The following is a 26464-nucleotide window of genomic DNA, read 5'->3' as shown; positions in this document are numbered from 1 at the left end:
TAGACAAGACGGGTTATTGAGGCAGGGAATTACGATGATCTGGTTATACAGAGTGTTACAGCATGTTTGTGTTGTATAATTTGTGCTGGATATTATCTGGAATTATTCGTGTTATTTCTACTCGCTAAATACTTCAGGCTATTACATTGTGTTATAACTATAAGTTATTAAGGCGAGTTATTATGGCAAACATTTGCAAAAGGGTATTACTTTTGGTTAATACTGCAATTTATTGCTGCTATTCTTTACAGCCTGTACATACCAGAGATCATTACGATTATCATAGCATTATAATACTGCAGTTTCTCAAAGCTGATTATTTTGATTATTTTTTCTTTATTCAAGCTTTTAATAAATTCCTAACACGTAATTTTAAATTAGAGACGAGGAGCTGCAAGATGATGCGACGTGATGCCAGAATACAATTTGTACTCGTAATATTGCACATGTTAAATATTATACCTTAGTCAACAAATTAAAATGGATTGCAATAACTTATTTCTTTTGAGAAAGATTGTTTTACAGGATTATTTTGGAGAGTTATCATTAAAGGCTTTTGTTGCTGTAATTTACGATTAGCAATTTCTGCAGGCTTTCACAGGAAAATTTTGTCAAAGGCATTGTTACGGCCTGCATGAGCCAGTAACCATATTCTTTCTGCTTAATGGGCCGTAGAGCATCTTCTATGATCCCACCCCAAGTCAATGGTAAGTTCTCAAGAATTGGCGGTAGCAAGTAACTGTGCAAGGAATAAAGAAGGTAAACAAGACTAAATAACATTTCATATAACTACACATATGAACACAGTGTCTTTCACACAGAATACTGTGTTAATATATCTGCAGTGTTCTTCAAATCCCGGCGAGTCCACTATCTTCATGTATACGTCATCCACGTATAAGGGTCACAACACCTACGAGTTTACCTTACTCAACATGGGCCAGTACCCAGACCATATCGTAAGGTCAAAATACCCCCACGTTTGCCCTCCAGAAACACGCTGACAGGGTTCACAAGTAATATGTCCTGCGGTCTCTACTAACACCCTGGCAGGAATTTAATTACACACTACAGCACTTCTCAGTAGACGGCCAGTACTGTCGTCTTGTGACTCCTCTTGGCCAAATCTCAGATATGTCGGTCCACACAACACAAGTATGACAGCCAATACACTGTTTACTACTGACGGTGGCTACGTCTCCTCACAGGAACAAGTCATAAGTTCTGGACAGCCTAAGGTGAATAACCTTCCAAAGTACCAGAGAACCTCCTCGTCACCTTTGTGGACTCAATAGTCATTAGCCAGACAGAAAGTAAACAAGGATAACATAGGGTGGCAACCAGTCACCTGGGAACTGAAAATATAATCAGATGTACCATCTAGATGGGGGTCATACCATTACTTCACTCACCAGAGGTCCTCATCATCCTCCCTACCGGTCCGTCTAATTACCACAAGCTATCACAAGCTACACAAGCTTCGCAAAGCTTCCTGGCAATACGTTAGTAATGAATAAATATGATATATTTACTCATTATAATGTTGGTGCTGAATGTACAACACGAAAAAACATAATTTTAATCTGAAAAAGAATCTTTTTAAAAAGAAATTAGACGAAAATAAAGAGCTGGTGACGCCAAATCAAGTCGGCGATCCAAGCGTCGGTTAGGTTAGGTCAGGTTAGGTTAGGTTTGGTTTAATTAAGTTAGGTTAGGTTAGGTTAGGTTAGGTTAGGTTAGGTTAGGTTAGGTCAGGTCAGGTCAGGTTAGGTCAGCCTAACCTAACATATCATATTTATTCATTACTAACGTATTGCCAGGAAGCTTTGTGAAGCTTGTGTAGCTTGTGGTAGCTTGTGGTAATTAGACGGACCCGACCCCACCGCCTAACTGCGGTGCGAACAAGAACCTTTCATAGATGGCGCTGAATTTGCCACCCTTCCGTCAAAAGATGGCGTTGTCTGCATCCCACCTATTGCCTTAGAGTTGGAGTGCACGTTATATAGATGGCATTTCAATCGCCACATCTCACTCCAGAGAAAGTGTTGATATCGTAACAGACATAAACAGCAAGAATTTTATGTTATTTGGGCAGATAATTACTGATAGTTATTACTTCTAGTTATTAGTTATGTTATAAGGTCTGGTTATGTTCGCAGGTTGTTAGACTGACAACTCCACAGTATACCTGAGAATGTGACTGCCAGACGAGGGTTTTTACAGGGTACTTGAACATGTGGTTGCCAGGTAAACCAACATCACAGTGTACCTGACCTCTTGGTTTACCAGACAAGCAGTTCCACAATATTGAGAACTTCGTGGTTGCCAGATATGCCAGCTTCGCTGTGTACAAAAAATGTAGTTTTCAGACAAGCAGATAGCAGTATTCATGACAACATCATTACTAGGTTAACATCTCCAGAGTATACATGACCACCCAGTTGCCAGACAAGACAATTCCTCAAAAAATATGACCTTTCTGTTGCAAGACCAGCAGCTTCTCATGACCACGTGGCTGTCAGGTCAGCTCTACAGTATACATGACCACGTGGTAAGCGAGCTACAAAGTACACATGATCACGTGATATCTACAGTATAACCGTTGATTAATGCCAACATAAGTAAACACACTGGTGACCTCTGATGACCCAGAGGTCATAACAGTCTTGACACGAGTCAACGTTTTCAATCTTAAAATAACAAGAATCTTGTATTAAGATTTTTCTCATAAGTACTTGAGGGCAGTTTTCACTCCTTAATGGTTATCACTTCCTTCAGATAAAGGTTCTTAGTGTCACTTAGTGTTGATGTGAAGATATTCAACCCGTCCTCCAAATAGAACGTCGCATTTTGACGTATACTCTACCTAAGGCCACAATTTTTCGTACCAGAAAATGGCAGCGGCTCGCGAAATTTTTACACTCTCCCGTTTTCTGTTTTGGGTCCTCTGGATGGTTAGGATAATAGGACTTTAGTACAGTTTAGATAATGGGACAGCTTCTTGACATTGGGAAACCTTAGTAATACGGGCTGCTATATAATACTTCATGAATCTCGACTAATCAGGAAGAGTCATGGTCAGTGTTTGGGTCACCCGCTGGAGTCCCGACGTTCCTCAAGTCAACCCCCATCTAAACCTCATATCTTCCTTTTACCTTAAGTCAACATTTTAATATAATTTCCCAAAACATGTAATATACTCAGCAACCGAACATGTTGAATATAGTCCTAATATGTTTATTTTGGCAATGGTTGTGGGTATACAATACTTTTTTGTTCCAGTGTCTGGATTATTCTTGTGGATTATTGTAGAGGGTTATTGTTGGCGATTATTTTTGAGGGATATTGTGTAGGACTATTTTAGAAGGATATTTGGGTGGATTATTATTCTGTTTTTTTTCTGGTGGTATAATACAGTTGGCTATTGTGGTGAATTATTTGGTTGTTCAGGCCGATAAAATACTGGTCAATAAAATACTGATTTGACAGGTTCATTAATTAGGAAGAGTCATGGTCAGTGTCTGGGGTCACCCGCTGGGGACGCGACGGTCCTCAGGCCGACCCCAGAAAGTCGATGACTCCTTTTATCTTTAGTCAACATTTTAATGAATTCTCTAAACATATAATAAACTCACCAACCGAAAATGTTGAATAAAGTCCTGAACAACAGATGAAACATAAAGTCACCTCAGAAGTTTGGCTTCAATAACAATCAGAAGCGACTAAGAACAAAAGACAACTCGCGCTTAAATAATACTTAACACAATATTTTATTGCGAAATTTCTATGGGTTATTATTACAACTGGCTAATACTATAGGTTATTACTTAGGGTTATTTTTACAACAGGCAATTATTGAACGTGATTACTGAAGATATTATTACAACAGGCTATTATTGTATGTTATTTCTCCAGGTTATTATTACAACAGGCTATATTTGTAGATTTTTACTAAGGGATATAATTACAACTAGCTGTTATTGTAGGTTATTACTATGGGCTATTATTATAACAGGCTCCTATTGAATGTTGTTATTGCGAGTTATTATTATAACAGGCTTTTAAAGTAGGTTATTACTGAGAGTTATTATTGCAAGAGGCTATTATTGTAGGCTATTACTAAAGGTTATTATTACAACCGGCTATAATTGTTGGTTAATACTGTGGGTTATTATTGTTACAACAGACTATTATTGTAGGAAATTACGGCATTTTATTAGAACAACAGGCTATTATTGTAATGTTTTCGTGAGGTTATAAGGAAAGGTTGTTATTATTCAAGCTTGCTGTTTATTGACGTTGTAGTTGATTAGTGAGGCGGGATACTATAACAGGTTACTAGGGAGTATTTAACAACTGTTTGTTAAGTCTGATCATTTACACAAGTTGGTTGTTGTGGCTGGTTATTACACCATGCTATTAAGACAAGGTTATTAGGGGAGAATATTAAGGCAGGTTGTTAGGGCGAGGAGTTATGAGGAAGTTGTCATATAGGGTGTTACAACATATTTTTGTATTTTATCATTTTTATTACCTGATATTATTTAATATTACGATATTAGATATTATGTGCAAGAAAACCTTTGATGCTATTGATGTACGTTATTGTCCCAGGTTATTATGATGAGTTATTACTGAAGATTGATTGAGTCGAGTTATTATGTCACACTTTTGCAGGATATTACTTCTAGATATTACTTCCGGTTATTGCTTCCGGTTATTACTGCAGGTTATTACTGGAGGTATTTTCTGCTATTATTTAAAGTTGTTAATTTCCTGAGATCACAAAGAGAGGGGTCGTTACAGCAGGATAATACAACAGTTTCCTTCAGTTGTTTATTATGTTTATTTTTCTTTATTCAAACTATTAATATAAATTACTGAGTTGAGGACTTTATTAATAAGGAAGAGTCATGGTCAGTGTGTGGGGTCACTCGCTGACTTCCCGACGGTCCTCAGGTCTACCCCATCAAGCACAATTCTTCCTTTTTACGTTAAATCAGCAGTTTAATATAAATCCCCCAAAGAAATAATAAACACAGCAACCGACATAAACTTATGAAATATAAAGTCACCATAGAAGTTTGTCTTCAATAACAATTAAAAGCGACTAATAACAGAAGATATAATTGGGGTTTAAAAATCTGAACATATAAGTTATAACTCTGGAATATTATTACAAAAGGCCATTATTGTAGGTTATTACTGTGAGTAATTATTACCTCTGTCTATTCTCCTAGGTATTCAGTGTAAATTATAATTGCAGGTTATTATACCAGCTTGCTCTTCATTCAAGATATTAAGACGATTATAGAGGATCTCCTATAAACACCAGTGATAGTTTAACAACTGATTGTTACGTCTGATCGTTTTCACAAAATGTTGTGGTTGGTTATTACATCAAGCTATTACGAAAAGGTTATTAGGCTAGTTAAGACAGGTTACTGAGGCGGGGAATTCCGAGGAGCTAGATATACAGGGTGTTACGGCATGTTTTCCTGTCATAATTTGTACTGCTTGTTACCTGGAATTATCCATGTTATTTGTGCACATTATTTCATCAGATTATTATGATGTGTTAATACTGATGGATATTAATTAGGCGAGTTATTATGGTAAACATTTGCAGGTTATTACTAACGGTAATTGCTGCTATTCTTTACAGTTGATAATTACTTGAGGTCACTACGAGCGGTTATTACAACAGGATAACACTGCAGTTTCTTACGGATGATAATTAAGATTGGTTACTCTCCTTCATTCAAACTATTAATATAATTTCTTAACACACGTAATAATTTAAAAAATAGATTCAAGGAGCTGCATCATGATGCAACTTTGATGTCAGGTTATAATTTGACTCATAATATCTCATATGGAACAATTTATACCTTATTCAATAACAAATAAAAACTTGATGCAATAACAAATATTTGAGATAGATTATTTCGGAAGGTTATTACTGCGAGTTATCATTGAAGGCTGTTATTGTAGTAATTATGATAAGCAATTTCTGTAGACAGTTACAACATTTATATTGCCAAAGGATAAAACAGCAAGAATTTTACAAGTTATTTGGGCAGATAATTACTGCTGATTATAACTTCTAGTTATTAGTTATGTTATAGGAACAGGTTATAAGGACTGGTTATGTTCGCAGGTTGTTAGACTGACAACTCAACAGTATACCTGAGAATGTGACTGCCAGACGAGGGCTTCTACAGGTTACATGAACATGTGATTGCTAGGGAAACCAACATTACAGTGTACCTGACCTCTTGGTTTACCAGACAAGCAGTTCCACAATATTAAGAACTTCGTGGTTGACAGACATGTGTTATGATCCCAGGCAGCCGAAAAACGAGCCTCCTCTTTGAGAATTATTCTATCAAGCCTCACCTGACAAGAAGGTCTAGGGAATATAGAGGCGAAGACACAGATGTAAAATAGTTGGTTGGATTTGATAAACAATTTAAGATAATGGGCAGTAAATAAGAAATTAGATAAGTGACTGGTTATGAGATGTGGATAATTTGCTGGAGGCGTGAGGCTCGCTTCGAGAGGGCTTTGACCCCACATGAGTACCAGACATCGTGAGGGGAAGCTGCGCTCCGTGTGAGCTCCTGTCAGAGAGGAACCCCTAGTGATATACCTTCAAGAGAAAGGAATTGTGCAGACGTTCTAGCTGAGGAATCGAGCTGGGAATGTGAGGTCTCAAGTCCTGGAAGGCAAAGAGAGTTTATTAAGCCACCCAGAGACATTATCGTGGGCCGGGGGAGAGCCCTGATCAGACTCCGTCAGAGGGAGAGCGCCCTCGACTAGACAATCTGCGGTAAGCACGGTTTTAAGCCAGTTTATAGTGATTACTTGTAGTTGATCGTGTGCCCAGCGACAGTAGCGAATGTTTATTGATAAGTTAGACATGTTTTGGTAAGGCAGAAGGCCTGAAATAGGAGAGTGGAGATGGAGGAACGTCCTGGAGGACGGAGCGACGTCCGTCTCCTCTGAGCGCTGGCAGATGACGGAGGTACCCCATCTCCTGGCAGGGTAGCTGCCTCGAGGGCCGCCAGCCCGGGCGGAGCATGGACCAGTCCAAATGGGGGAGTCCGCTCTCTCAGTATGTAGAGAGCAGATAGATGTTGGATGCAAACAAATTGTGTGAATTATTTCGTCTATGTGTTTATAAGAAAACGTTTTTATTGACGTGTCAATGGGTTGCAGGTTTGTCTTTGGAAGAAGTTGCTGAGAACTTCGAAGCCAGCAGAGAAGGAGTACTTGAAGAGACTCCAGGGCTGTTGAAGGAGTAGTGTACTCCGAGGAAGAGTAGCCCCCAGAGTGAGGAGTAGGGCCTCGAGCTGTGAGGAGAAGCTGTGAAGAAAAGTGTCACGTGCTTCTGTAATACCAGTAGTGGAAACTCCAGTGCTGTTCGAGGAAAATTTCATGGTGTAGCAGCCTGGAAGAGCTGCGGAGGATCCTGGTAGTTAAACCCGGAAGAACCTGAAGATATCAGGGTAGTGAACTTCAAGATGTGGACGGGAAGTTCTAGTTGATTACTTGTAGGGAGTTGGTAGAGTGGTTGGTTGTCATTAGAATGCAAGACGCAGTGAAAGATGAGTGATTGTTTGCCATTTTTGTGCCAAGGAGCACTTATACTGAAGTACAGAGTTACAGTCGTAGGCTGGATTGCCTACAGAGACATACATATGTGTTCTAGGACTGATAGGGTGATCGATTGATCATTGTTTTATATCAAGGAACATTTATACTAATATTTATGCTATTGTAGCCATACGCTGGTTTTCCTTCTATGTGTTTATATATATATTCTCTTGATGATAGTGCAACATTGTGTTATAAGACTCGACCTACTTGAGGAGGTTGGTAGTATTAGGTGGTGAATCAGGAGATAGAATACCACTTGATAAGCAGATGATAGAGTTCTGATGGTGTTGGAGTGCAACCTGACTGAAATAGTAAAGAGTGTAGGATTCATTATTATTATATGTGTGCATGTATTGTGTATGTGCTTGGTCCAGTAAATGTATTCAAATTTGCTGGTGTTTGTCCTTGTCCTAGTGAGGCTTCCCAGGAAGTAGGAAAGAAGAAGAGAGAGAGAGAGAGAAAGAACCAAGAACCACAGCTGTGGACAGGGTAGAATGGAATACTAATAAGTCAAAGGGGATTGAGGAGATCATATTACATAAGTAGAGAGTGGGGAGTCACAGCGGCTCGAGTGGGTGTGTGCACGTGACAACGAGGCTAAGTATTGGAGCCGCATCCCCTAAGTGTGTGACGTTGAGCCCCTCTCCAAGAGCCAGAAGCGCCCAGGGTGATCTGGTAAAGTATACGCACTCTACCGAGTTTTGGGTTGGGTTGTCCATAAAGAAGGATCAACGACAACCCCAACCCACAATACATGCCAGCTTCGCTGTGAACAAAAAATGTAGTTTTCAGACAAGCAGCTTTGCAGTATAAAAGACAACATGACAACATCGTTACTTGGTTAACATCTCCAGAGTATACATGACAACATCGGTACTTGGTTAACATCTCCAGAGTATACATGAACACATCGTTACTAGGTTAACATCTCCAGAGTATACATGACAACATCGTTACTAGGTTAACAACGCCAGAGTATACATGACCCCCTAGTTGCCAGACAAGCCAATTCCTCAAAATATATGACCTTTTGGTTGCAAGACCAGCAGCTTCTCAAGACCACGTGGCTGTCAGGTCAGCTCTACAGTATACATGACTACGTAGCTAACAGGTCAGCTTTATAGTATTCATGACTACTTGGTAAGCGAGCTGCAAATTATACATGATCAAGTGATATCTACAGTGCAACCGTTGATTAATGCCAAGATAAGTAAACACACTGGTGACCTCTGATGACCCAGAGGTCATAACAGTCTTGACATGAGTCAACGTTTTCATTCTTAAAATAACCGGAGTCTTGTATTAAGACTTTTCTCATAAGTACTTGAGGGCAGTTTTCACTCCTCAATGGTTATCACTTCCTTCAGATAAAGGTTCTTAGTGTCACTTAGTGTTGAGGTGAAGGTCTATATACATCCCGTCCTCCAAATAGAACGTCGCATTTTTATGTATACTATACCTAAGGCCGAAAATTGTCGTACTAGAACATGGTAGCGGCTCGCGAAATATTCATACTCTCCCATTTTCTATTTTAGGTCCTCTGGTAGGTAAGGATAATAGAACTTTAGTACGACAGTTTCTTGACGTTATGAAACTTTAGGAAGACGCGCTGCTGTATAATAATTCGTGAATCTTGACTAATCAGGAAGAGTCTTGGTCAGTGTTTGGGGTCACCCGCTGGGGTCCCGACGGCCCTCAAGTCGACCCCCATCTAAATTTTATATCTTCTTTTTAAATTAAGTCAACATTTAAATATAATTTCCCAAAACATTTAATATACTCAGCAACCGAACATGTTGAATAAAGTCCTGAACAACAGATGAAACATAAAGTCGCCGCCGAAGTTTGGCTTCAATAACAATTAAAAGCGACTCAGAACAAATGATATAACTGGGGTTTAAATGATACTTAATATAATATTTTATTGCAAAATTTCTAAAGCTTATTATAACAGTATCCTATTATTGTATGTTATTACTGCTGGTTATTATTACAACAGGCTAATATTGTGTTTTAAACTGTGGAGTTATTTTTACAACAGGGAACCACTGTAGTTGAAAACTGAAGGTTAATAATACAACAGTCTGTAGGTTGTTATTATTATTATTACAACTGGCTTTTACTGTCGGTTATTACTACCAGTTATTATTACAACTGGCTATTATTGTTGGGTTTTAGTGCATGTTATAAGAGCAGCTTGTTGTTCCGTCTTGCTGTTTATTGATATTGAAGCTGATAAGTGAAGTGGGTTATTATAACAGGTCGCTTGGAAATTTTTACAACTATTTGTTAAGACTGATCATTTACACAGGCTGGTTGTTGTGGTTGGTTACACCAGGCTATTAGGGAGAGGTTATTTCGGGAAGTTATTTAAGGCAGGTTATTGAGGCGCGGAGTTATGAGGAAGTTGTTATACAGGGTGTTACAACATGTTTTTTTTTATAATTTCTGCACGATATTACTTGCAAAAATATCTTTGATGTTATTTCTGTGTGTTATTGTGTCTAGGTATTATGTTTTATTACTGATTACTGGAGATTATTAGGGTGACGTATTTTGTGTAACTTTAACAGTCATTAATATATACACTGGTTATTAACCAGCAGTAATTATATGCCAAAATAATATTTAAAAAACTTGCTGGTTTTACCTTTGACAATATTTTCCTGTAACAGCCTGCAGAATTTGCTCATCATAATTACTACAATAACAGACTTTTATGATAACTCGCATTAATAACCTCGAGAAAAAACAATTTCAATAGAAATATATGTTATTTTAACCAGTTTTTTTGTTACTAGCTGTACCCGCCACACGTTGCTGTGGCTCAGTTTGGTTAAATGGAAAAGAAAGAAAAGAGAAAGTGCACGTTTCTAATATGTTTATTTTCGCATTGCTTGTGGGTATAAAATACTTTTTGTTGTTCCATTGTCTGGATTATTCTCGTGGATTATAGTAGAGGGTTATTGGTAGAAGGATATTGTGGGGGATTATTATTATGGGTTTTGTGGTAGTTTAATACGGTTGGCTATTGTTGTGAATTATTTGGTTGTTCAGGCCGATAAAATAAATAATAAAAAATAAAAATAATAAAATAATCAATAAAAATAAATAAAATAATAAATAAATCAATAAAATACTGATTTGACAGGTTCATTAATTAGGAAGAGTCATGGTCAGTGTCTGGGGTCACCCGCTGGGGACGCGACGGTCCTCAGGCCGACCCCAGTAAGTCGATGACTCCTTTTATCTTTAGTCAACATTTTAATGAATTCTCTAAACATCTAATAAACTCACCAACCGAAAATGTTGAATAAAGTCCTGAACAACAGATGAAACATAAAGTCACCTCAGAAGTTTGGCTTCAATAACAATCAGAAGCGACTAAGAACAAAAGACAACTCGCGCTTAAATAATACTTAACACAATATTTTATTGCGAAATTTCTATGGGTTATTATTACAACAGGCTAATATTATAGGTTATTACTAAGTGTTATTTTTACAACAGGCAATTATTGTACGTGATTACTGAAGTTATTATTACAACAGACTATTGTTGTATGTTATTTCTCCAGGTTATTATTACAACAGGCTATATTTGTAGATTTTAACTAAGGGATATTATTACAACTAGCTATTATTGTAGGTTATTACTATGGGCTATTATTACAACAGGCTCCTATTGAATGTTGTTTTTGCGAGTTATTATTATAACAGGCTTTTAAAGTAGGTTATTACTGAGGGTTATTATTGCAAGAGGCTGTTATTGAAGGCTATTACTAAAGGTTATTATTACAACCGGTTATAATTGTTGATTAATACTGTGGGTTATTGTTACAACAGATTATTATTGTAGGTAATTACTGCATGTTATTAGTACAAAAACCTATTATTGTAATGTTTTCGTGAGGTTATAAGGAATGGTTGTTATTATTCAAGCTTGCTGTTTATTGACGTTGTAGTTGATTAGTGAGGCGGGATACTATAACAGGTTACTAGGGAGTATTTAACAACTGTTTGTTAAGTCTGATCATTTACACAAGTTGGTTGTTGTGGCTGGTTATTACACCATGCTATTAAGACAAGGTTATTAGGGGAGAATATTAAGGCAGGTTGTTAGGGCGAGGAGTTATGAGGAAGTTGTCATATAGGGTGTTACAACATATTTTTGTATTTTATCATTTTTATTACTTGATATTATTTAAAATTACGATATTAGATATTATGTGCAAAAAAACCTTTGATGCTATTGATGTACGTTATTGTCCCAGGTTATTATGATGAGTTATTACTGAAGATTGTTTGAGTCGAGTTATTATGTCAAACTTTTGCAGGTTATTACTTCTAGATATTACTTCCGGTTATTACTGGAGGTATTTTCTGCTATTATTTAAAGTTGTTAATTTCCTGAGATCACAAAGAGAGGGGTCGTTACAGCAGGATAATACAACAGTTTCCTTCAGTTGTTTATTATGTTTATTTTTCTTTATTCAAACTATTAATATAAATTACTGAGTTGAGGACTTTATTAATAAGGAAGAGTCATGGTCAGTGTGTGGGGTCACTCGCTGACTTCCCGATGGTCCTCAGGTCTACCCCATCAAGCACAATTCTTCCTTTTTACGTTAAATCAGCAGTTTAATATAAATCCCCCAAAGAAATAATAAACACAGCAACCGACATAAACTTATGAAATATAAAGTCACCATAGAAGTTTGTCTTCAATAACAATTAAAAGCGACTAATAACAGAAGATGTAATTGGCGTTTAAAAATCTGAACATATAAGTTATAACTCTGGAATATTATTACAAAAGGCCATTATTGTAGTTTATTACTGTGAGTAATTATTACCTCTGTCTATTCTCCTAGGTATTCAGTGTAAATTATAATTGCAGGTTATTATACCAGCTTGCTCTTCATTCAAAATATTAAGACGATTATAGAGGATCTCCTATAAACACCAGTGATAGTTTAACAACTGATTGTTACGTCTGATCGTTTTCACAAAATGTTGTGGTTGGTTATTACATCAAGCTATTACGAAAAGGTTATTAGGCTAGTTAAGACAGGTTACTGAGGCGGGGAATTCCGAGGAGCTAGATATACAGGGTGTTACGGCATGTTTTCCTGTCATAATTTGTACTGCTTGTTACCTGGAATTATCCATGTTATTTGTGCACATTATTTCATCAGATTATTATGATGTGTTAATACTGATGGATATTAATTAGGCGAGTTATTATGGTAAACATTTGCAGGTTATTACTAACGGTAATTGCTGCTATTCTTTACAGTTGATAATTACTTGAGGTCACTACGAGCGGTTATTACAACAGGATAACACTGCAGTTTCTTACGGATGATAATTAAGATTGGTTACTCTCCTTCATTCAAACTATTAATATAATTTCTTAACACTCGTAATAATTTAAAAAATAGATTCAAGGAGCTGCATCATGATGCAACTTTGATGTCAGGTTATAATTTGACTCATAATATCTCATATGGAACAATTTATACCTTATTCAATAACAAATAAAAACTTGATGCAATAACAAATATTTGAGATAGATTATTTCGGAAGGTTATTACTGCGAGTTATCATTGAAGGCTGTTATTGTAGTAATTATGATAAGCAATTTCTGTAGACAGTTACAACATTTATATTGCCAAAGGATAAAACAGCAAGAATTTTACAAGTTATTTGGGCAGATAATTACTGCTGATTATAACTTCTAGTTATTAGTTATGTTATAGGAACAGGTTATAAGGACTGGTTATGTTCGCAGGTTGTTAGACTGACAACTCAACAGTATACCTGAGAATGTGACTGCCAGACGAGGGCTTCTACAGGTTACATGAACATGTGATTGCTAGGGAAACCAACATTACAGTGTACCTGACCTCTTGGTTTACCAGACAAGCAGTTCCACAATATTAAGAACTTCGTGGTTGACAGACATGTGTTATGATCCCAGGCAGCCGAAAAACGAGCCTCCTCTTTGAGAATTATTCTATCAAGCCTCACCTGACAAGAAGGTCTAGGGAATATAGAGGCGAAGACACAGATGTAAAATAGTTGGTTGGATTTGATAAACAATTTAAGATAATGGGCAGTAAATAAGAAATTAGATAAGTGACTGGTTATGAGATGTGGATAATTTGCTGGAGGCGTGAGGCTCGCTTCGAGAGGGCTTTGACCCCACATGAGTACCAGACATCGTGAGGGGAAGCTGCGCTCCGTGTGAGCTCCTGTCAGAGAGGAACCCCTAGTGATATACCTTCAAGAGAAAGGAATTGTGCAGACGTTCTAGCTGAGGAATCGAGCTGGGAATGTGAGGTCTCAAGTCCTGGAAGGCAAAGAGAGTTTATTAAGCCACCCAGAGACATTATCGTGGGCCGGGGGAGAGCCCTGATCAGACTCCGTCAGAGGGAGAGCGCCCTCGACTAGACAATCTGCGGTAAGCACGGTTTTAAGCCAGTTTATAGTGATTACTTGTAGTTGATCGTGTGCCCAGCGACAGTAGCGAATGTTTATTGATAAGTTAGACATGTTTTGGTAAGGCAGAAGGCCTAAAATAGGAGAGTGGAGATGGAGGAACGTCCTGGAGGACGGAGCGACGTCCGTCTCCTCTGAGCGCTGGCAGATGACGGAGGTACCCCATCTCCTGGCAGGGTAGCTGCCTCGAGGGCCGCCAGCCCGGGCGGAGCATGGACCAGTCCAAATGGGGGAGTCCGCTCTCTCAGTATGTAGAGAGCAGATAGATGTTGGATGCAAACAAATTGTGTGAATTATTTCGTCTATGTGTTTATAAGAAAACGTTTTTATTGACGTGTCAATGGGTTGCAGGTTTGTCTTTGGAAGAAGTTGCTGAGAACTTCGAAGCCAGCAGAGAAGGAGTACTTGAAGAGACTCCAGGGCTGTTGAAGGAGTAGTGTACTCCGAGGAAGAGTAGCCCCCAGAGTGAGGAGTAGGGCCTCGAGCTGTGAGGAGAAGCTGTGAAGAAAAGTGTCACGTGCTTCTGTAATACCAGTAGTGGAAACTCCAGTGCTGTTCGAGGAAAATTTCATGGTGTAGCAGCCTGGAAGAGCTGCGGAGGATCCTGGTAGTTAAACCCGGAAGAACCTGAAGATATCAGGGTAGTGAACTTCAAGATGTGGACGGGAAGTTCTAGTTGATTACTTGTAGGGAGTTGGTAGAGTGGTTGGTTGTCATTAGAATGCAAGACGCAGTGAAAGATGAGTGATTGTTTGCCATTTTTGTGCCAAGGAGCACTTATACTGAAGTACAGAGTTACAGTCGTAGGCTGGATTGCCTACAGAGACATACATATGTGTTCTAGGACTGATAGGGTGATCGATTGATCATTGTTTTATATCAAGGAACATTTATACTAATATTTATGCTATTGTAGCCATACGCTGGTTTTCCTTCTATGTGTTTATATATATATTCTCTTGATGATAGTGCAACATTGTGTTATAAGACTCGACCTACTTGAGGAGGTTGGTAGTATTAGGTGGTGAATCAGGAGATAGAATACCACTTGATAAGCAGATGATAGAGTTCTGATGGTGTTGGAGTGCAACCTGACTGAAATAGTAAAGAGTGTAGGATTCATTATTATTATATGTGTGCATGTATTGTGTATGTGCTTGGTCCAGTAAATGTATTCAAATTTGCTGGTGTTTGTCCTTGTCCTAGTGAGGCTTCCCAGGAAGTAGGAAAGAAGAAGAGAGAGAGAGAGAGAAAGAACCAAGAACCACAGCTGTGGACAGGGTAGAATGGAATACTAATAAGTCAAAGGGGATTGAGGAGATCATATTACATAAGTAGAGAGTGGGGAGTCACAGCGGCTCGAGTGGGTGTGTGCACGTGACAACGAGGCTAAGTATTGGAGCCGCATCCCCTAAGTGTGTGACGTTGAGCCCCTCTCCAAGAGCCAGAAGCGCCCAGGGTGATCTGGTAAAGTATACGCACTCTACCGAGTTTTGGGTTGGGTTGTCCATAAAGAAGGATCAACGACAACCCCAACCCACAATACATGCCAGCTTCGCTGTGAACAAAAAATGTAGTTTTCAGACAAGCAGCTTTGCAGTATAAAAGACAACATGACAACATCGTTACTTGGTTAACATCTCCAGAGTATACATGACAACATCGGTACTTGGTTAACATCTCCAGAGTATACATGAACACATCGTTACTAGGTTAACATCTCCAGAGTATACATGACAACATCGTTACTAGGTTAACAACGCCAGAGTATACATGACCCCCTAGTTGCCAGACAAGCCAATTCCTCAAAATATATGACCTTTTGGTTGCAAGACCAGCAGCTTCTCAAGACCACGTGGCTGTCAGGTCAGCTCTACAGTATACATGACTACGTAGCTAACAGGTCAGCTTTATAGTATTCATGACTACTTGGTAAGCGAGCTGCAAATTATACATGATCAAGTGATATCTACAGTGCAACCGTTGATTAATGCCAAGATAAGTAAACACACTGGTGACCTCTGATGACCCAGAGGTCATAACAGTCTTGACATGAGTCAACGTTTTCATTCTTAAAATAACCGGAGTCTTGTATTAAGACTTTTCTCATAAGTACTTGAGGGCAGTTTTCACTCCTCAATGGTTATCACTTCCTTCAGATAAAGGTTCTTAGTGTCACTTAGTGTTGAGGTGAAGGTCTATATACATCCCGTCCTCCAAATAGAACGTCGCATTTTTATGTATACTATACCTAAGGCCGAAAATTGTCGTACTAGAACATGGTAGCGGCTCGCGAAATATTCATACTCTCCCATTTTCTATTTTAGGTCCTCTGGTAGGTAAGGATAATAGAACTTTAGTACGACAGTTTCTTGACGTTATGAAACTTTAGGAAGACGCGCTGCTGTATAATAATTCGTGAATCTTGACTAATCAGGAAGAGTCTTGGTCAGTGTTTGGGGTCACCCGCTGGGGTCCCGACGGCCCTCAAGTCGACCCCCATCTAAATTTTATATCTTCTTTTTAAATTAAGTCAACATTTAAATATAATTTCCCAAAACATTTAATATACTCAGCAACCGAACATGTTGAATAAAGTCCTGAACAACAGATGAAACATAAAGTCGCCGCCGAAGTTTGGCTTCAATAACAATTAAAAGCGACTCAGAACAAATGATATAACTGGGGTTTAAATGATACTTAATATAATATTTTATTGCAAAATTTCTAAAGCTTATTATAACAGTATCCTATTATTGTATGTTATTACTGCTGGTTATTATTACAACAGGCTAATATTGTGTTTTAAACTGTGGAGTTATTTTTACAACAGGGAACCACTGTAGTTGAAAACTGAAGGTTAATAATACAACAGTCTGTAGGTTGTTATTATTATTATTACAACTGGCTTTTACTGTCGGTTATTACTACCAGTTATTATTACAACTGGCTATTATTGTTGGGTTTTAGTGCATGTTATAAGAGCAGCTTGTTGTTCCGTCTTGCTGTTTATTGATATTGAAGCTGATAAGTGAAGTGGGTTATTATAACAGGTCGCTTGGAAATTTTTACAACTATTTGTTAAGACTGATCATTTACACAGGCTGGTTGTTGTGGTTGGTTACACCAGGCTATTAGGGAGAGGTTATTTCGGGAAGTTATTTAAGGCAGGTTATTGAGGCGCGGAGTTATGAGGAAGTTGTTATACAGGGTGTTACAACATGTTTTTTTTTATAATTTCTGCACGATATTACTTGCAAAAATATCTTTGATGTTATTTCTGTGTGTTATTGTGTCTAGGTATTATGTTTTATTACTGATTACTGGAGATTATTAGGGTGACGTATTTTGTGTAACTTTAACAGTCATTAATATATACACTGGTTATTAACCAGCAGTAATTATATGCCAAAATAATATTTAAAAAACTTGCTGGTTTTACCTTTGACAATATTTTCCTGTAACAGCCTGCAGAATTTGCTCATCATAATTACTACAATAACAGACTTTTATGATAACTCGCATTAATAACCTCGAGAAAAAACAATTTCAATAGAAATATATGTTATTTTAACCAGTTTTTTTGTTACTAGCTGTACCCGCCACACGTTGCTGTGGCTCAGTTTGGTTAAATGGAAAAGAAAGAAAAGAGAAAGTGCACGTTTCTAATATGTTTATTTTCGCATTGCTTGTGGGTATAAAATACTTTTTGTTGTTCCATTGTCTGGATTATTCTCGTGGATTATAGTAGAGGGTTATTGGTAGAAGGATATTGTGGGGGATTATTATTATGGGTTTTGTGGTAGTTTAATACGGTTGGCTATTGTTGTGAATTATTTGGTTGTTCAGGCCGATAAAATAAATAATAAAAAATAAAAATAATAAAATAATCAATAAAAATAAATAAAATAATAAATAAATCAATAAAATACTGATTTGACAGGTTCATTAATTAGGAAGAGTCATGGTCAGTGTCTGGGGTCACCCGCTGGGGACGCGACGGTCCTCAGGCCGACCCCAGTAAGTCGATGACTCCTTTTATCTTTAGTCAACATTTTAATGAATTCTCTAAACATCTAATAAACTCACCAACCGAAAATGTTGAATAAAGTCCTGAACAACAGATGAAACATAAAGTCACCTCAGAAGTTTGGCTTCAATAACAATCAGAAGCGACTAAGAACAAAAGACAACTCGCGCTTAAATAATACTTAACACAATATTTTATTGCGAAATTTCTATGGGTTATTATTACAACAGGCTAATATTATAGGTTATTACTAAGTGTTATTTTTACAACAGGCAATTATTGTACGTGATTACTGAAGTTATTATTACAACAGACTATTGTTGTATGTTATTTCTCCAGGTTATTATTACAACAGGCTATATTTGTAGATTTTAACTAAGGGATATTATTACAACTAGCTATTATTGTAGGTTATTACTATGGGCTATTATTACAACAGGCTCCTATTGAATGTTGTTTTTGCGAGTTATTATTATAACAGGCTTTTAAAGTAGGTTATTACTGAGGGTTATTATTGCAAGAGGCTGTTATTGAAGGCTATTACTAAAGGTTATTATTACAACCGGTTATAATTGTTGATTAATACTGTGGGTTATTGTTACAACAGATTATTATTGTAGGTAATTACTGCATGTTATTAGTACAAAAACCTATTATTGTAATGTTTTCGTGAGGTTATAAGGAATGGTTGTTATTATTCAAGCTTGCTGTTTATTGACGTTGTAGTTGATTAGTGAGGCGGGATACTATAACAGGTTACTAGGGAGTATTTAACAACTGTTTGTTAAGTCTGATCATTTACACAAGTTGGTTGTTGTGGCTGGTTATTACACCATGCTATTAAGACAAGGTTATTTGGGGAGAATATTAAGGCAGGTTGTTAGGGCGAGGAGTTATGAGGAAGTTGTCATATAGGGTGTTACAACATATTTTTGTATTTTATCATTTTTATTACTTGATATTATTTAAAATTACGATATTAGATATTATGTGCAAAAAAACCTTTGATGCTATTGATGTACGTTATTGTCCCAGGTTATTATGATGAGTTATTACTGAAGATTGTTTGAGTCGAGTTATTATGTCAAACTTTTGCAGGTTATTACTTCTAGATATTACTTCCGGTTATTACTGGAGGTATTTTCTGCTATTATTTAAAGTTGTTAATTTCCTGAGATCACAAAGAGAGGGGTCGTTACAGCAGGATAATACAACAGTTTCCTTCAGTTGTTTATTATGTTTATTTTTCTTTATTCAAACTATTAATATAAATTACTGAGTTGAGGACTTTATTAATAAGGAAGAGTCATGGTCAGTGTGTGGGGTCACTCGCTGACTTCCCGATGGTCCTCAGGTCTACCCCATCAAGCACAATTCTTCCTTTTTACGTTAAATCAGCAGTTTAATATAAATCCCCCAAAGAAATAATAAACACAGCAACCGACATAAACTTATGAAATATAAAGTCACCATAGAAGTTTGTCTTCAATAACAATTAAAAGCGACTAATAACAGAAGATGTAATTGGCGTTTAAAAATCTGAACATATAAGTTATAACTCTGGAATATTATTACAAAAGGCCATTATTGTAGTTTATTACTGTGAGTAATTATTACCTCTGTCTATTCTCCTAGGTATTCAGTGTAAATTATAATTGCAGGTTATTATACCAGCTTGCTCTTCATTCAAAATATTAAGACGATTATAGAGGATCTCCTATAAACACCAGTGATAGTTTAACAACTGATTGTTACGTCTGATCGTTTTCACAAAATGTTGTGGTTGGTTATTACATCAAGCTATTACGAAAAGGTTATTAGGCTAGTTAAGACAGGTTACTGAGGCGGGGAATTCCGAGGAGCTAGATATACAGGGTGTTACGGCATGTTTTCCTGTCATAATTTGTACTGCTTGTTACCTGGAATTATCCATGTTATTTGTGCACCTTATTGCATCAGATTATTATGATGTGTTAATACTGATGGATATTAATTAGGCGAGTTATTATGGTAAACATTTGCAGGTTATTACTAACGGTAATTGCTGCTATTCTTTACAGTTGATAATTACTTGAGGTCACTACGAGCGGTTATTACAACAGGATAACACTGCAGTTTCTTACGGATGATAATTAAGATTGGTTACTCTCCTTCATTCAAACTATTAATATAATTTCTTAACACACGTAATAATTTAAAAAATAGATTCAAGGAGCTGCATCATGATGCAACTTTGATGTCAGGTTATAATTTGACTCATAATATCTCATATGGAACAATTTATACCTTATTCAATAACAAATAAAAACTTGATGCAATAACAAATATTTGAGATAGATTATTTCGGAAGGTTATTACTGCGAGTTATCATTGAAGGCTGTTATTGTAGTAATTATGATAAGCAATTTCTGTAGACAGTTACAACATTTATATTGCCAAAGGATAAAACAGCAAGAATTGTACAAGTTATTTGGGCAGATAATTACTGCTGATTATAAATTCCAGTTATTAGTTATGTTATAGGAACAGGTTATAAGGACTGGTTGTAACACGGGTTAGGGTTCCTCTCACTACTTCACTTTCCATCTACTCCCTCTACCCGTATTCTTACTTTTTATTCTCTACCAAGGGACTCCAAAACTTTTACCAAAGCCAACTCCACGCCACGTGGTCCTAAGACGATTGACCGACTTAGGATTCTACACCCAGTATGACGTGACCTAGGCTCTGAGCAAAACCCTAGAGTCGCCTCTACGCTGCCACCACCAGACCAGTAACACAAGAGCAATGATCGAGGTCTGGATCGATCACGCTAATTAATCAACCTAGGGGCTCGATCCCCACTATAAACGATGACCTTGAGTGTGGAATAAATTACATGGGGATGATGAATTCCGATCCGATGTTAGAATCGGCGCCCAATGCAACTTTACCTCGTGTGGACCACGTGACCAGGACAAGTTTACACATAAAACACATGGAAATAATGAAATGCAAAATATTAACAAATTTAATTTATTAAAAGAAAACTAAAACAAAATCTAAATATGTTCACTCCCTGTCACTTTAACACTCCCTACTTGACCTGAGTGGCAAATGAGAAGACTATCCCTATAATTAACAATAGCAACTATACCTTGGGCGACCACAGCTCTAGATGTTGGGCTGGTCTTGGGGAGAGGTAAGATGGTTGACCTCTTATCCCAGCTGCTCCCGTTTCCACACTGATTTGTCCTCGTCTGGCCTAGTACAGACTAGAACATTGTATCCTTCCGCCTAGTCAAAGTTTTACCAAGTTACTAGCCAGGTTTAAGTTATAACAATTAACCTCTGTTGTACTTAATTGATCCAGACTGGTTGAATTATTTTACTGAATTAAATTACAAACATCTAACGGCAGAGCTGTTCCCGATCCCAAAAATGGTTAATTGAACTTTGAGAAATACTAGACATGTCAACCCTGCTGACCTATGACCGCCGGTCACTCCGCCTTACAAGTTAGATCTGATTCGTGACGTCACTGATGGTGACTTAAACTCAATAATTAGAATACTCTTGATATTGTATCCAGTACTATTATACAATACAATTTTAATGCAAAATGAATAAAGGCTAATTTTCTCTAAATTACTGAATACTATAGGATGATTCATTATACGCAGCTATGAACAAAGCGTCGGTTATTTCCACCGCGAATTCCCCTGGGGGTCAGGTCACCATGCGGGCTCAGCTTCCCATTCTCTTTTGTCGATAAACCACTCTGGATAATTCTTACAACAGCCTAGTTTGTTACAACCCCCCCCCCCCCCCGCACAAGCACTTAGTAAACCTTGTTAATTTGTTAAAATTCACGAGGTTTAGTATCCAAACCCACAATTCAACTCATGCCACAAACAAAAGCTAACCTAACTAATAAAATTTGACAAATAATAGTCCAACATCATAATAAATATGTTCATATTTTTCTCAGCTGTCAACTGACAGCAATCCTCCAATATCAGGAAACATACATCCTATCCTTACTGACATAGCTAAATAACATGTCCCTACTCTACCATCAAAGACTAGCTATTAAACTCTCTTGGCTCTTCACTAGCCAAGTCCATGTGTCCTCTAGAGCCGGCCACTCCGTGCTCAAACAAACATTAAAGTTATATCATCAGACTGAACTTTCAGTCATCCGGGAGCGTACTACGGAACTATCAGGTACACATCCGTGTACTAACCACTCCCCATCAATGTCAACCTTGACATGTTAAGGAACACACCTAACGTTTATTACATCTATCTAAAAAATATAAAAAAAATCCTATACTATATCACAGGTTTCAGCTGACTGTACAGCCAAGTGTTCTCACTCACTAGAAGTGTCAATGTTTATATTGGTCCGCCTCTCCTGTGTTCAAACATTCTGAAAAAAATAGCACAACATAATTTTCCATAACCGTTTGTTCTGGGCTGAGACAATTACACAGGGGCTTCGATTTTGATTACTGACCAATTTATAGAGTAAAATTTTCATATATTATACCAGAATTATTTTAAATCTGTTTTTCAACATTTAAAAAGTATTGATTCTAAATCTGTTTTTCAACATTTAAACAAAAGTGTCCAGATGTTCTTTACACAGATGTTCAGAGCCACTTTGTTGTTTGTATCAATTGTTCATATTGAGTAATCGAGAAAAAAAAATCGATGCTGCTGGATGCTGAATGTAGTCGCTGACGATGACGGTGTCGATCTTGCTTCTCCCCATGTGTAGACATCAATACCTGGTCCTCTTGTACTCCCATCCGGTACTCCTGAATGACGACAGAGTGTAGTAGAGCGGAGTGCCAAGTGACAGCTGTAGAATACTGTTACTTCGGCCATTAATCTTGCTCTCGACAGTCCACACGCCTTCATATCAATCACAGTTCACACGGCAGTCTTGATGTTAAACTTGACGTCGCAGATGACCACAGCAGAGCAGGACTGGATGTACCAACGGTGTTTCTTAGCAGGAGTGGTGTCAGAAGGTCGTAGAGGCGGGTTGCTTGTTTGCAGAACAGGTGAATCTCGTCTTCCATCATTGCTCACGTCATCTCAGGCGTTTCTTGATGTCACCAGGTTACTAGGCCGTAAACACCAACTGTGTATACCCTCGTACCGCCGACTTTAGGCCAAAGGAAACAATTTTGCGACCTTCTATTGGCGAGTCCCGGCACTCTGTAGGGAAACCGTGCCTTCCACCTGTGACCGCCTTACTTCCGCTTTCTTGTTACTTCAGATGACGTAATCATTAATCTTCCGGCGAAATTCTTGAGTACTGCTACGTGCTTTCCATTTCTTGACCTCTCCTCCAACACTGCTGGAATGGCTGCAGTCTTGATGACGCAGCAGGTGGGTAGTGGTGATCTCGAGACAGCTTCCCCGGCGTTGTATGGCACCTCCGGTGACTGCTATAATGTGGACAGCTCGCTGGCCCTGACAACCTCGTTAGTGACGTGAGGCGTCGGCCGGGTGACTCTTGGACAGTCACTCATCCCCAAAGTAACTGATGTATGGGTTACTGGGTCTGGTGGGGGGAGGGCTTTGTGTAACGTGCCTCCCCCCTTGGTCTTTACAGACCAGGGTTCACGTGTGGCTGGAACAACTGGGTCGGTGTACCAATCAGACCTGGGAACAGACAGACACAACACAGCGGAAGCATAGATATACTCTGGGTTTGGTGGAGGTGGAACCCCAGAGCACGGTAAAAGTTGCTACCTGAGTCAAGTATAGACATAGTACATCTCATTGCCTTTACAGGAAAATCTAATGAATACTAAATTATACTAACCAAGGAAGTTACTTTACTGTATAGCGCGAGATCTCGTCACCATAGGGTGGCGAGACTGCACCTGACTACTGATGAGCGATGACAGAGGGTCATCCTCATCTTCTGACTCGTCGGTGAAGCCATGAGTCAGCACTGCTGAGTCAGGAACTAGACCCGCTGAAGGCAGTTCTAATTCCTCTCTAGCATGATAATGTTTCAATTTATTTACATGAATTGTCCTTTCCACCTGGTCCTCGAACACTCCTTTTATAACAAGATTAACCGGCCCCGCCCTTTTAATTACTCTATATGGGCCTCGCCACCTCGGAGCTAGTTTCCTGCTCTGATTGGCGGGCGCAGCCTCATTCACTCTCAATACGAGGCTTCCTTCTGTCAACTCAAGAGGGCGCACTTTCTTGTCATAAAAATGAGCATACCGAGTCCGTGCCTTCTTGGACGCTTCAGCTGCAATATTCCATGCATTTCTCATTTTTCCAAGGACCTCTGAAGGATAGTCCTCCCCGTATGCAACATTATGTCTGTTAAGCAGACCTGAGGGGAAATTGCATGAATTACCAGTAAACAAATGAAGTGGTTGGGTGTTAATTGGTTGGTGGATGGCAGTATTCAAGGCGAACTGAACATAGGGTAGGTGTTCATCCCAGGTGTTTGCATCATGTTCAGCAAGGATTGCAAGCATATCCTTGACTGAACGATTAGTCCGTTCCGTCATTCCGTTTGCTTGTGGGTGGTAGGCTGTTGTAAAAGCCGAAGTTGTCTCTAAAATCTTACAAACTTCTCTAAATATATTCCCATTGAATTCTTGACCCCGGTCAGAGACTAAAACTTTAGGAGGTCCGAATACAGTAACGAACCTACGCAAGAACGCATCTGCAACCGTACGAGAATCCTTCTGAGGTAATGCAACTAGTGTAGTGTATCTAGACAGATGGTCAACTAGCACCAACACATATCTGTTACCTGAATGACTGTGGTGTAAATCAATCAGATCGGCCCCCACACGATCTAACGGTTCACGAATTTCAGGAAATTCCTGAAGTGGGGCTTGTACCTTAAGGGTGCCTTTCCTCCTCTGGCAACGAGGGCACGACTTCACGAAATTGATTACCTCAGAAAGTAATCCTGGAAAATAAAATAGAGACTTTGCTTTTAAGTGCGTTTTAAAGATCCCCGGATGCCCTGCAATTTTAGAAGCATGCGCAAGCTTTAACGCTGATGACCGCAACGCGTCCGGAATAACTAGCTGAAATACTGCCCTATCATTCTGGCTATTAACATAATACAGGACGCCCTGTTTCATCTCAAAATCATGAATAGGTAAATTCTTTTTCTTTTTCGGGTATTTTCCTCCCTCTAAATACTCAATAATCTCTTTCCATCTCGGCTCGTTCATCTGGTATTCTCTCATTTTATCTGATGGAATGGTTTCAATATTTTCATTAATCTGAACTGCCGCTATATTTCTACTTGGCGTGTCTGGCACAACATGTGCTGGACCAGGCTTGTACAAGATCTGGAATGAGTGGGCCGAAAGTTCGTGAGACCAGCGTGACATTCGTGGGCATTTCGTTCGCTTTTTAAATATGTGTGTTAATGCTCGATGGTCTGTGTAGATTACAAAATGCCGCTGAAATAGGTAAGGCTCGAAATACCTAACTGATTCTACTACTGCCAGTGCCTCCCGATCCGTAGCTGAATAACGAACTTCAGGTCCTTTGACCTTCCTACTGAAATAGGCTACTGGATGGGGTAAATTATCTGCGTCTCGCTGAATTAAGCACCCGCCAATAGCAATACCGCTGGCGTCAGTGTGCACTTCCCACTCTTTCTCAAAATCAGGAATAGCCAATACCGGTGTCGTGATTAGTTGGTCTTTCAGTTTGCGATAGGCCTCGTCATGTTCTGATTTCCACACAAACTTCGCATTTTTCTTTGTCAGATCAGTCAGGGGTGCTGAAATGCCAGCGAAACCTTCAATGTGACGACGAAAATATCCGGCCGCCCCCAAAAACCTACGCACGTCCTTTGCTGTCCTTGGAGTAGGCATGTCAGCAATGGCGCGGCAAGAATCTGGGTCAGGTCGGATACCGTCTGGGCACACCTGGAACCCCAGAAATTTGAATTTCTGAGCCGCCAGGGTGCACTTCTGAACATTCAGCCTGAAACCTGCCTGATCTAACAACTTCAAAGTCTCAGTCAAGTCCTGCAGGTGTTCCTCAAACGTCCTGGAATATATCACAACATCATCCAGGTACGCTAAAGAATGCCTACCCAGTACCGGACTAAGGATAAAGTTGATGGCCCTCTGAAACGACGAAGGCGCTGTCTTCAAACCAAACGGCATCCTACGGAATTGATAAGTGTGCCTACCATCCGAGAATGCTGTTTTTTCCCTATCCTGTTCTGCCACCGGAATCGCCCAATACGCCGATTTTGCGTCAAGAGTTG

At 38.7% G+C, this 26464-nt stretch overlaps 1 pseudogene; it reads left to right on the top strand.

The window, feature by feature from the left end:
- LOC138368544 (uncharacterized) overlaps positions 1-7307 on the top strand; it is a 42489-nt pseudogene extending 35182 nt beyond the window's left edge.
- The last annotated feature ends 19157 nt before the right edge of the window (positions 7308-26464 follow it).

Source organism: Procambarus clarkii, chromosome 25, assembly GCF_040958095.1.
Source record: "Procambarus clarkii isolate CNS0578487 chromosome 25, FALCON_Pclarkii_2.0, whole genome shotgun sequence".
NCBI classification, from domain to species: Eukaryota; Metazoa; Arthropoda; class Malacostraca; order Decapoda; family Cambaridae; genus Procambarus; species Procambarus clarkii.
This window is presented reverse-complemented; position numbering and strand designations above follow the sequence as displayed.